At 45.5% G+C, this 12,830-nt stretch overlaps 1 long non-coding RNA gene across 1 annotated transcript in view; it reads right to left on the bottom strand.

The window, feature by feature from the left end:
• Positions 1-966: 966 nt before the first annotated feature.
• LOC112928941 (uncharacterized) overlaps positions 967-12,830 on the bottom strand; it is a 31,280-nt gene continuing 19,416 nt past the window's right edge. Inside the window, exons 2-4 of the long non-coding RNA XR_012002637.1 lie at positions 10,659-10,852; positions 4,611-4,691; positions 967-2,394 (exon numbers count right to left, since the gene is read on the bottom strand). This is a non-coding gene — a long non-coding RNA (uncharacterized lncRNA). The remainder of the gene's footprint in view (positions 2,395-4,610; positions 4,692-10,658; positions 10,853-12,830) is intronic.

Below are 12,830 nucleotides of genomic sequence, written 5' to 3'. Positions count from 1 at the left end.
CCTGACACTCTGCTCCTAACTTGTTGAGCAGGTCTTAAAACATGAGGTCATTCTTCTACATAATTATAATACCTTCATCCTACCTACGAAAATGAACAATTCTTAGTATCCTCTAATACTGAGGCCATATTCCAATTTTTCCCATCAGCTCAGATTGCATCAGGGTTCACTCACTCAGACTCTTTTTAACACAAAAATGCTCCTCACCTTTTCTCAGTTTTATTATAACAGCATCGCCTTGAGAAGATGGGTTCTAATCCTGGTGGCACCATTCACTGGGTCTGTCTGTCCTCTTGGCTTAAATAAATTCACTGATCTTCAGCTTCTCCTTTTGATTGTCCTTATACGTCATCCTCATTTATCATGTGATGAGTATGGGAAGAACATCTAATTATGATGTGCCTGTGGCTGGTGATTTCAAGTGGGTTCAGCAGGTGCCAAGTCAGGAGGCGTGGGGGCAGTGGGGGGGATTTGGCTTAGGTCTGATGAATGTTCTTATGCTTTAGAGGAGTGCCTCCTCTCTTCCTAAGGAGATCCCAACACAAACTCCTCCTTCTTCCGGGAAAGGCATCTACTGAACATGTTTCCTGCTCCCGAGCTGGTTTTCTCATCTTCTCTAAATAAGGGAATGAAGCCCATGGGCTTATAAGAATATACAGTCATCACTACAGCAAAGATGCAATAAAAGCTCCCAAACTGTGGATGAAAGCATATGCTCTGTGAAGCGACAGGCAGTTAGTTACCGGTTTCAACCGATAGTCAATTCAAGCATTTACACCCAAAAGTAGAGACAGAAGAATCCCCATAACTCTTCAATAACTGTTTCATGAATTTTGTGACTACTTTAGGGATCCACTCATCTGTGTATACTACTATAATTCATAATACCAGTATGGAAGCGCACAGGGGCAGTCAGATGATTCTAATCAGTTAAAAAAAATCCAAAATCTGAACAGAAAGGTCTGCTTATTCTTTTTTTTTTTTTTTTTTTTTACAAATGACGAATTGCAGCTTTTGCTTCCTACCAGTTAGAAGTGTTTTTCAAATGACTGATGCTTCAGTTATGGGGGAAAAATCTTCTTAAAAAATTAATTTCTTCCTCTTATGTTTGGTCACATCATACATATCTCCTACCTCAAATGGACATCAGACCCATATATACACATACATGCATGTGCACACACACGTGCTACATACACGACCATCGGTTTGGCTCCCTTAGCAGAAACAGATAGATATGGTAAGTTTTCTGCATTATATCTTAAGCCTGCTTTTCAAAAAACTTAGCAGAAGGGCAAAGGTGGATATGCTCTTTTGCATCCACCTGTCTCTTCCTGTGAGCCCAGTCTGACAAGGTATTTCCAGCAGGAAGAACTTCTTAAGTACAGCAATTTAGCATACTTCTCTGCAGTTTTTAAGCCTTGGGGAGAAACTGAGGTACCGGGCCTCCGTTTTCACATCATCTTCTTTTTAAAAAGATTTTTAATTTATTCATTTGAGAGAGAGAGAACATGAGTAGGGGGAAGGGTCAGAGGCAGAGAGGGGAGCAGACTTCCCCACTGAGCAGGGAACCCCCATGCAGGGCTTGATCCCAGGACCCTGAGAGTATGACCTGAGCTAAAGGCAAATGCTTAACCTACTGAGCCACCCACGTGCTCCTTCATACATCATCTTCTAAAGCATGACGCCAATTTCTTGAAAACAAGTCGACGTGAGGAGACTGGAGACCGAAGTAACACGGGGAAAAGTTGCACTGTTTGCTAGCAGGGACATAAAAAAAGAGTAAGTTGATGAATCAATAGGGCTTCATTCATTCCCTTTCCAGGACTTGCACAAAGAAACAGAGTGACAGCGACTGACTCCTTAACTTAGGTGATGAAGTATCTGCTTACTTGGTTGAATCTTTCAGTGACATTCAACGACAAGGAAAGCCAGTACTCAGGGAACATGGGCAGGCTTCCATTTCTCTGTGTCCTCCAATCTCCAACAATCAATCTGATTGTTCTGTATTTTTAGGCCAGGATATGGGGAGGGCTGAATTTCTGAAACTCAGGGTGTTTCTATTTTAACCATCAACAATTTTAAAGTACTGCACCATTTGAAAGGAGTGTTATTTATTTATCTGACCAATTCTTTCTCAGGCATAGAACACACACCTAAAATTGTTCAACTCTCTGCCTCCATTATTAACATAATCACCTTTCAGGAACAAAAATCCTTCCTTGGCATCTCTTGGCCCACAGGCCGTAAGAATGGGTTTCCATTTCAAAATCCAGTCTGTACCAGCATCTTCATGCTGTTTTTGAGCAAGCTGTCCCTCTGTATTTTTTTCTTCCAAATCTGATAGGAAAGCTGGAGCCTGAAATGTGAATCAATAACCCATACCAGGAACTCCTGTGTGGCAAAAGCGGAACAGTGCAAGTACATCATTGTTTTCACTGAACTGAAATGCCAGTCCGTTCTTGCATGAACAAGCTGGATTAAGGTAACTGCCCTAGGGGCTTGAGGATTTCACAAGAAGACTATATCTGCCTAGGACACTTCTTTAAGAATGCAGCTTCAAAATGCGGCAGACACTAGGACACGACTGTCCTAACTTGAGTACTTAGGCCACACTAAAGATGCGTGCTCGATCATTCAGTTCTAGGTCATTCTCCTGTTGACTTACATGCCTTTAGAGAATGCTTCCTTGCAAGAAGCAGATGAACCAGCGGCACAGGATCTGGGGCTGTGGTTCTGAGTTAAAGTTTTGCCTGTGCTGTTTACTAATGACGGGATCTCGGGCAATCATTTAATTTTTCCTAGTTTCAGTATCCTGAGCCAGAGAATGGAGCTACACATTCATATACTGGAGTGGTTGTCTGGGTCACATGGAATTCAGGATATGGAAAGAGTCGGTCTATTACTTTTAAAGCACTACAGACACATTTGTCATTTCAGTAGATGGCTCAGGACTGTGAAGTGCCTTTTTCAGGGTAAAGGCTGAAATAAACTCAGAAGTAGTTGGGAAGGCAGGGCACCTGGGTGGTTCCATGGCTGAGGGTCTGCCTTCGACTCAGGACGTGATCCCAGGGTTCTGAGATTGAGTCCTATATTGGGCTCCCCAAAGGGAGCCTGCATCTCCCTCTGCCTGTGTCTCTGCCTCTCTGTGGGTCTCTTATGAATGAATAAATAAGATCTTAAAAAAAAAGAAATAATGGGAGGGCATTTTGAAAAATAATGATAACTCTCATTTACAGAATACTTCCTCTGTGCCAGCACCATGCTACATGCTTTCTGTGCATTTTCTCAACATTCACTACCACCGAACAAGGCTGGTGGTATCTCCATTTTTCATGTGAAGGAACAGAAGTTTAGAGAAGGGACATGACTTGCCCTTCGTCACAAAGCTTATGAATGGCAAATCCAAACCCAGATGTGCCTGATTCCAAGCCACCATTCTTTCCTGCTCAGTGCTTTGTGATGCTGTACACGAAGCTAATCTTCAGTGGCCACCTGGACCTCTAAGCATACACTGGCTCCAAGTTTCAGGGTTTTATCAATGAGCCCATAAGTAAATCAGTAAAATCAGCTTTGGTTTTGATTAGCAGAAGCGGCACCAAATAACCCACCAAGAGGAAGGAGAAGACTTAGGAACAAGTAGGATTTGGCTAGCACTGAAGGAGCAGGGGCTGGACTCTCAGCCGCAATTCTGATTTGCAGTGTGACCTGGAGCAAGTCACATTCTCGGAAGCTTTGTCTTTTCATTTATCTTAAGGAAGCTCAAGTCAAAAGATGATGGTAGGCTAGCCCACCAGATCATGCATGCAATTGTGACAGAGCTAAAATACCGTCTCCAAAATACAGCCCAGCCATTTCTCCTTCTGTGTTTCCCATTTCTGCAGGGGCAGTGGGGCCAGAGGGGCCCTGCAGGCTTCTGGATCCAGGGTGTCAAGCTCTGCAACCAGCTCCCTGCATCGCCTTAAGTGAGTTACTTTGACCCTGGGCCTCAGTCTCCTCACCTGTCAAACGAGGGTTAACAGCAGTACCTGCTGCATAAGGTTGTGACAATTAAGATACATAAGGAAAAGCAATTTGACTTAGAAAGAGCTCAAGATAAACACTCAGTAAATGATGGCTATGATGCTAGAAATAAGAAATCACTCTTCCTTCAGCACATTATAAGCAGAGATGTGTCTAAGAGATCTGTCACAGTTTGAAAAATGCCAGGCTCACAGATTCTACTTGCATACATTTTGTTGTACACGGATGCATACCAGAGTAGCTAGCTATAGAGGTGTTTGGAGAATACTCGCATCTGAAAAGATGCCCTGGGATGCCCAGATGGCATCTCCAACTGAATTAAGTGAAATGGGTATCTTTAATATTTTCTAACTACTTCTCCTCTTCCCATTTTAAGACCCAAATATGGGATCCATACCCTTGCTTTTAAGCAAGAGTTCATATTATAGGCTTTTTTCAATAATAAATTGGGAGCTGAGTGTTTAAGGGGAAAGGTATAGAGATCAAACACTGATGATCATTCACAACAATTTTACTGTGGAATCACCAGCAACAAAATAAAACAAGACTCCCATAAGGCTGATTTATCAACACAAGCCTCTACTTACACAGGGATATAAACGCAATCTGTTGACAGATATTTTCCAGGCACAGAAATCCTCAGAGGCATTCATTCCCAAGATCGGCACCTGGAATTTAAATGAGAGTGTGAACCCTCAGGAAATATCCCAGAGCAACAGATGAAGTAAAAGCTCCACCAACGTCCTAAAGAGATGAATTTTAAAAAAGAGAAATAAACACCACTTAAGACCCAGAGTTTGGGGAAATACCTGCTCTATGAGGGACCTCATGCTGGTGCTCTCTGTCCGGGGCAGGCCACCACGGAAATCATCTGCTGACATGAACGGCGCATTTCGCAGATTGTCAGCAAGATGTTTTACAAAATGATATATGGTATAAACCTAGAATTCTAATCACAGAAGAAGGCATAAAGGCAGCCTTCCCCAAAGATGCGAGGAGGTTTCTATTTTAAAAGTTTGACTTTGCAACCTCATGCTGCAGCAGCAGGGACTCCAGAAGGCCAACAGAGGGCAGCACAAGCCTGGAGGTACGACCTCACCCGCCTGGGAGTGGGGCGGGCTGGCGGAGGGCAATTGAGAACTGAAACCGCAAAACTTTCCCCTCTCCGTGGTCGAACTCTAAAGCTGGAATGTACCTTTCACCACATCACAGGAGAGGAAGCCCATCAGAGGTCTCCTGTGTCTGAAAGCCAATCACTCAAGGGCACTTTAGTCTTTGACATGTGCCCTGCCACAGCAAAGGGGTCGGGGGAGTGCCCGGGGGAACAGCTCCATGGAGGGTTCCTCCCCAGGGGCTCCCATCCCCCAGCTCGCATTGCAGCCGGTGGGCGCCGGGCCCCAGTGACTCAGCGGTGTGATGGAGGCAAGTCTGTCCTGTCAAGCTACCACTGATCGCCAATTCTCAGTTAATGATTACAGCTCCACAGATGAACTTAAACACAGCTGAGGCCACAGCGCCGGCCCTGTGCTTATCAGTGCCCGTGCCGGTGGCCAGGTGGTACCGTCTAGGTCCAGGCATCAAAGCCGCCTGGGGAAGGAAACTGGACTGCTTTCTAAGCCCCCCACCGACTGCCTATGCACTTCAAGATGCTATCACAACAGGGACCATTATGCTGGGACTGAAATTTGAGACGATCTTGACAAGAAAAATGTTCGAGAGAAGCCACAGTTGTATTCAATAGGGTCTCACAGCAGAAAAACCAGTCTAAGAAATTCAGTCTGAGAAGTACAAATGAGAAGACCTGCCAGGTTAAACACAAAATTCAAACCAATGTGGACTGTCAGATTACACACGATTCTGAAATATTTAAATACTGTTGTAGAATAATAGCATGTTTCCACACTTGTCTGATCACAAAAATGGGGGCACGACCCAAAGTCAGAAGGAGCTCTTTCCCCTTTCAACAGTAACTAAGGTATGAATCAGACTGTGAGGAATGCCAGGCTGATTGTTTTCTGGAGCTTTTCAGTATTTGGAAAAGCCTCTGGAATAGTTCATTCAAGCTGCTGAGAAGTCCCGCTTTAATTAACTTTGTCCTATAAATGCTCATGAGAAAGCCTGATTCTGAGCATGCTTTTCCCGTCCTTGCCATGGTTCCTCTGTGAACACTGCACCTGCAGCCTCCTCAGGTTTATGAGTCTGTGCATTATTTACAGACTGGAAGACCAGAACACAAAAAGGTCTGGTTAAGAATACTGTATGAGTTAGTGGTAAGGCTTCTCCAGCTCTGAGGATAGGAGTTTGACAAATCCACGTTCAGCTTCCCACTAGCACCCCTGCCTCCCCTTACGAGCACTGAATCTGTGCTTTCCACAGTGGCTCATGGGTGTTTTTTTTTTCTTAAAGATTTTTATTTACTTATTTTGAGAGAAGGAGAGAGAGGGAGAGGGGGAGAAAGAGAGAGAGAGCACGCAGAGCACACATAAGCAGGGGGGGGGAGGGACAGAGGAAGAGGGAGAAGCAGACTCCCCGCTGAGCAGAGAGCCTGATGCAGGCTTGATCTCAGGACCCTGGGATCATGACCTGAGCCGAAGACCAGCGCTTAGCCAACTAAGCCACATAGGAGCCTTTGGTGGTACTAATCTAAGTGCAAGGCTAAGGCCTGTACCAAACCTCTCCCCACAGGGGAGTGCGACAGCCAACGAGTGTGCTTCACCACTGGGATTTCAGCAGCTTTCTGGAAAGGGAGTCAAGGGTCAACCTGCCTTCTCAACAGGACAGCCTTGGTCACAGAGGACTCCCATAGGGGTCATCCCCCTGGACATTTTAGGTCTTAGAAGCAAACCTCTATCAATCCCTGCCTAGAATCAAAACTACCAATAAATATCATTTCCCTACCTTTGCCTTTCCTCACTAGTCCCTGCTTGTCTGAGTTAATGAGCTTACACGTTGCCTTTTTAATGTCAAGTGCAATGAAGTGACTGCACATTTAAACTGGAAACAGAAGTGAGCAGTGTAAGGTTGGGGACCAGAAAGACCTGAATTCAAATTTTGCCTCAGTCAACCTGTTACACAGTTTGAGCAAGCAATTTATCCCTTTCTGAGCTTCATTATTTGTGAAAATATAACTTAAATAAAACAAAAGGTATGTAGATCTTCAATACATGTGAACCCCGCTCTCACTCCCAAGCCCCACATTCTCCTGCTATCCCCATAGCACATCTAACACCTTGGATCAAACTTCTAAAGGTGGAAGACTAACCCTAACATTGGACATTAGTACATAGAGGCTGTGGGGCTAGGGGCTTCTCTCAGGAGAAAGGACAGCATGTAAGCCAAGGATGTCACAACAGGGATTCAGGAGTCTGGGAAAAGACATACAACCTGAAACTGGGATGAGGATCCTGCAACCTGTCCATCTGCCTATTCCTGCATCACTGACACATGGAGTTGACGATGGAGGAGCTGTATGAGGCTCAGAGGGTATGTGTGCAAACAAGGCAGATGAGTCTGGTGTAAGTAAACCTATCAACAGATGATGACAGCTCCGTATGGGAGTGGGGTGTCACACTGGGACAGTTATATCCTTCACAGAAGGCCCAGCCACAGCAATGCTGCGGAGCCCCAAATCCCTGCTGAACATTACTGATAAAGACAGATCCATTAAAACCAATTAATTGGCATTCACTGATGGCCCCCAAGAGGCCAAGCGCTGAGCTAGACACCGCTAGGAAAATACGTAGTTAGATGATGTGACTACACTTGTCCGTGACCTTTAACTGTGGAAGGAAGTCTAAGCCTAGGGACAAATGCATTCTGAAGTATGTCATATAGACAGAGATGACAAGGGTCATTTAGGATTACAGGAGTGACTGGTCCAGGGGCCTCAGCGGAGCTCTGCAGGGTGGCCTGAGCAGGTGAACAAAAGGGAGGCTTTCAGGAGGGGACAGTACATCGTGTTAAACACAGCACGGAGGTGATGATCAGTGAGGATGGGGAAGCCACTGCCATTTGGCAGGGGGACTTGGGGGAGTGAGACTACAAGGGACTTGAGAGAATGCTGGCCTGCAGAAGGACAGAGAGATGGTGCACTCACAGATATAGCCTCCCACCCACCCTGGCCCCGGCCCCCTGGCACTCACACGGGGTGAGAGTTTTGGGATCAGGGATGGAACAAGATGAGAAAAAACATGAAATGTATGACGAGCAGGAGGAACGGATATCTGTTAAGACCAAGCATGTGGGGAGCACGACACCGGAGACGTAAAGGGAGGACTGGGCACTAATCCTCGGGTAGCTGGCAGGTTGGCATGGGTGTAGACAAGTAAACAGGTGGTATCAAGACAACGGAATAGGTACCAGGAGAGAGAAACTCCAGGAGAGAGGAACTGTGGGCCCTGGGGGCCTCCCATTCTCCATCTCCACAGAGGAACTGGCAAGAAGAGATGGGGTGGTCATTGCCTGTGGGTTTCCTTGAGAGGCTGGGGGCCTCCTTCCAGGATGCCTTAGCAAAAGGGGTATCCAAGCACCCATTTGTCTGGAATGCAGTTTCACCTGGGGACAGAACAGACTGAATGCCCTGTAAAATGCCTTTCAGGAGGACAGGAGTCCCGGTCCCTCACTCCAAGCCTCTAGAAGGCCAGAGGAAGATAACTGTGTCCTGAGATGCTGAACCACACACATGCTGAGGTAAAGTACAGGCGTGACTTTCACATGCACAGCTGAGATAGTTCCATACGTCCAACAGGAGCAGTGGCCACCAGGGCTGATGGTCACCATGACCAGCGCCCACCAGGACTAGTGCCCACCAGGGCTGATGTTCACCAGGACATCACCAGACTGGCGGAGAACACCAGCAGGGAGGAGGGGCTCTCACACACTGTCCCCAGTCCTCATCGCCTTGCCTCATGGAAGAAGGCTCTGAATACAGCACCACCCCACGTTAAGAACAAGCAAGGGTGGGTAAAGGGCATGCTAAGCCAAAGCGAACATCAAAGTCTTAAGAAAACAACACAAGTTGCTTTCTATTCCATTTTTCCAGCTTCCTGGGTAATTCTCTGTTAGGAAAATTTTACCCACAGCTTAAATTTCAAACACTTGCTACATGATAATTTTTTAAAGTACACATAAATATAACAAGAAAAAAAAATCCAAGGTAGATTTAAGTTAAAGCACTACCCGCATGCCTCTCCACGTCACTCAGGCAGGTGCCAAGGTGTGCTAATGTCCTCACATGTGACGCAGTCCCCAGGGAAGGCCACATGGACACAGGGCATCCAGCAGAGCCAAACACTTCTCCTGCCTAGCTCCGTACGAAATGAACTGTCTACCTTAACAATGAAGACAGTACAGTGATGAGAGGACAAAGTGTGGTTATTTATCTGCTAGAAGCTAAACAAAGGATGATTTTTCTTCCACGTTGTCTTCAAGGGCCAGGAGGACAGAAGGAGTGGCCCCTGCTGTTACTAGGACTTCCTTCTATGCAAAGATCTTGTTGAGAGATGCTTCCCCTATGACATCTTTTAGTTTACGCTTTTAGGGCAAATTGCGTTTTGTAATCATCATGCCACTAATGTAACGAAGCAATATGTGACAGCTGCTTGACACCCTCCTGAAAGGTACGTTTCAGGATCTGCTCCCCAGAGGGCTCGTGGCCAGGAATCTGGTGCAGGTCGCTGCTCTCTGACTGGCTTTTCCTCCTTAAGATAAATTATCTCATCTCTTGGTTCAGGCTGTTGCCCTTCTACAAATAAAGGCAACATCCTCTTCCTAGGCACCTAGGTGGGCTCGGGTGACCTGCCTGCCCTATGCTTTTCTGGCTCCCATGGCGACGGCAGGTGGCACGGGGTCCATAGGACTGGTCCTGTGTCAGGAGGCCCCGGCAGGGTCACCGGCTCACACCCTGGCTTCTGGGGAAATGAATCTTCCCCGTGGGCTTCCGGACATCCTCCAGTCCTCCTCCAGGCAGGAGGAGGCTGTGCCAGCTGCTCTTCCAAAGCCTTCCTCCTCCAGTCTGTCCTGTCTCTCTGCCCCGTTCTTCCCCCACTGCACCCCCTTCACTCTATTACCAAGAGGCACTTTCAAGCTCCTAGAGCATCCTCTAAGTATTACATTTACTTAGTGCCCAAAAGAGTACAACATGTTCTTAGAACATTGCTCAATTCTTTCTCCTGTGGGAAGGATTCAAAGTTTGTTTTATTAAGATCTAGTGTGGCATAAGTTAATTCTCATCCAAAAAAAGAAAAAGAGAGAGAAAGAGAGAGAGACGTGTATCAGGTCTCCTACTTTGGCAAGGAGATAGAAATGTTATTCTTATTTCTGCCCAGGAGCTAATAAATTCACAACACTGACAAAGGAGATTTTGAAAAAGCTGCTAATGACAAATAAATGACTGATTTGTTTCCTTTTTTAAAAAATGAAGTTCTCTGGGGATCCCTGGGTGGCGCAGTGGTTCGGCGCTTGCCTTTGGCCCAGGGCGCGATCCTGGAGACCCGGGATCGAGTCCCACGTCGGGCTCCCGGTGCATGGAGCCTGCTTCTCCCTCTGCCTGTGTCTCTGCCTCTCTCTCTCTCTCTCTGTGACTATCATAAATAAATAAAAAAATTAAAAAAAAAAATGAAGTTCTCTGTTCTGACCTAAGTAGTTTTCTAAACATTCCTCAAAGGGCAAGTGGCCTCTCCTGGCTGGTAGGCCCTAGGCATGCGGGAGCCTCCTCCCAAGGCTTGGACGAGGGCTGGCGTAGCCAGAGGAGGGAGGCCGGACATGGACTGGCCTTTCCTTCGTCTCTGTGGCCTCCAGCAGATCAAAGTTCCTGCATCGGTTCTTCTCTCTGAAACAGAAAAGCTGTATTTGATCATTTGCCCTTTGCTCTAAAATAAGAGGATTCTAAAATACGACATTAAGTGTAAGGCTGGTTTCTGCTCTGGATCTCACCTAAAGGAGTTTCAGTCATTAGCCCGTGTATGTGGGGAGAGAGAAACATTCTGAATCATTCAAAGCCATTAAGAATGTTGGCTGGGACTTCTAAAGGGCAGGATAAACAAATCCGTGCCCAGGCGGGAACTCACTTACTGGATGTCTCTGCCCTTTTAACTCGTCATCGTCCAAGTGCTGCCCGTTACCTTCTAATGGCTTTGATGCTTCCTGCTATCACACTAGTCCTACTGACACAACCTTCTGAAAGGCTGGGCATATGTATCTCGGTACCGAATGCTCATTTACTTCTCTGCATGTTCACCTGATTGGCTTTTTGCAACCTTTATCCAAAAGCAGGGGAGTCCTCCCACCCCGTGTGGGTCAGAGAATAAAAACTTCTCTCCTTAAAAAAATCCTCTTTCCCCAAACTGCACTCCAAACCCAGTGAGACTAGGCCAATTCTCTTGACTGAAATGGATTCTAGTACAACCAATGGACCTCTAACCTCCAAAGGCTTTTGGGTTCAGCCTTTATCGATCTGAAATCACAAAGGTTGTAGGGATCAGCATAGAGTTCTGGCTTCTAGTAGAACCCACATCAATTCTTCTGCCCTACAAGAAAACTAGGGAAGCTTTTACTATTCCATATATTTCCATGGCTATTTTTTTATACATTCAGGATTCATGGGAAGTAAACAAGAATAAAGGAGGAAACCGTGAGCTCTATCTGTGTGGGCCCCAGGGAGGTCACAGGGCATGTGCATACCACCCAGAAACTCAGGACAATCTGCTCAGGAAAAGACAAGGTTAGGTTTTTGTCATTAGAGACACTTAGCTACAGAGAATTAACCAGGCACATGAGGAGTAAAGTAAAAAAAAAAAAATCCCATACCCCAAAAGTGATCAATATGATGCCACTTTCGGTAAGCTTGAAAGCTCACAGTGGTGACAAGCAGTTAAGCACGTACATTTGCAATCAGGCAACTGACTAATTGTCACCAGACTTTTTTAATGGCCCTTATAGGAACTGAGTAAGCGGGTAGTATTTCCTAAGAATCATTGCTCGGTTGTGAAAATGTAGAGAGCTTTTTACTTTTGTTTTTTGGAAAATCCTGATTAGCTGAAATGATGACTAGGTAGGCAGACCTGTACTTCTTTTGCCACTCGATAAGTGCTTATTCTGCTGGCAAGGAGAGATATTAGAGTTAACGTGTTTGTTTTTTTTTTTTTTTTGACTGAGGTCATCTCTATTCATTGGTGTAGTAAACAAGCCAGACCTTTTCTTCTTCTTTTTTTTTTTTTAATAAATAAAACCTCCTTTCAAGAACAACAGTACGTTTTTATCTCCCTGGGAATGAAATAAATTTAGAAAACAACATCCATCAGAGTATCTATGAATAATAAAAATGTAAAAAAACAAACCCTACATCTCATTTGATCATTTCCTAGAATATTGACAGCTTACATAGCTTTCCATTTTAGTTTTTAAGCTCTCTTAATTCAAAAGCTCAAGCAGAATTTTAAAATATCACTTTAAAATCCTCTCCATTCCATTTTTTAAAGGTATCTGTAAATGGATAATTTTGGTGTGTTTAAATAAAACCACCACGGGCTGTTAACTGTGAGAAAAATCCTGTGTTTTGCCCAAGACACCAGCTAGGGACTACCATCAGGTAAGTTCCTTTTTGGTTCTCCAATGGGTCTTATTTCACTTTCTTATGGGCTCAGTGATACACTAGATGCATCAAGGAGCCCATTTTTCTTTTGCTCTCGCTGCCTCACTGAGAGCCCTTCCAGAGCCGGGCAAGGTGGAGCGTTGCCGGTTTGCCCAAGCTGGCCTCCACAGGGCACCGTTCCCAGGGTGGTGACTCAGCTCTGGAGGCCACCTGCTGC

Source organism: Vulpes vulpes, chromosome 7 (assembly GCF_048418805.1).
Source record: "Vulpes vulpes isolate BD-2025 chromosome 7, VulVul3, whole genome shotgun sequence".
In the NCBI taxonomy this organism is placed as follows: domain Eukaryota; kingdom Metazoa; phylum Chordata; class Mammalia; order Carnivora; family Canidae; genus Vulpes; species Vulpes vulpes.
This window is presented reverse-complemented; position numbering and strand designations above follow the sequence as displayed.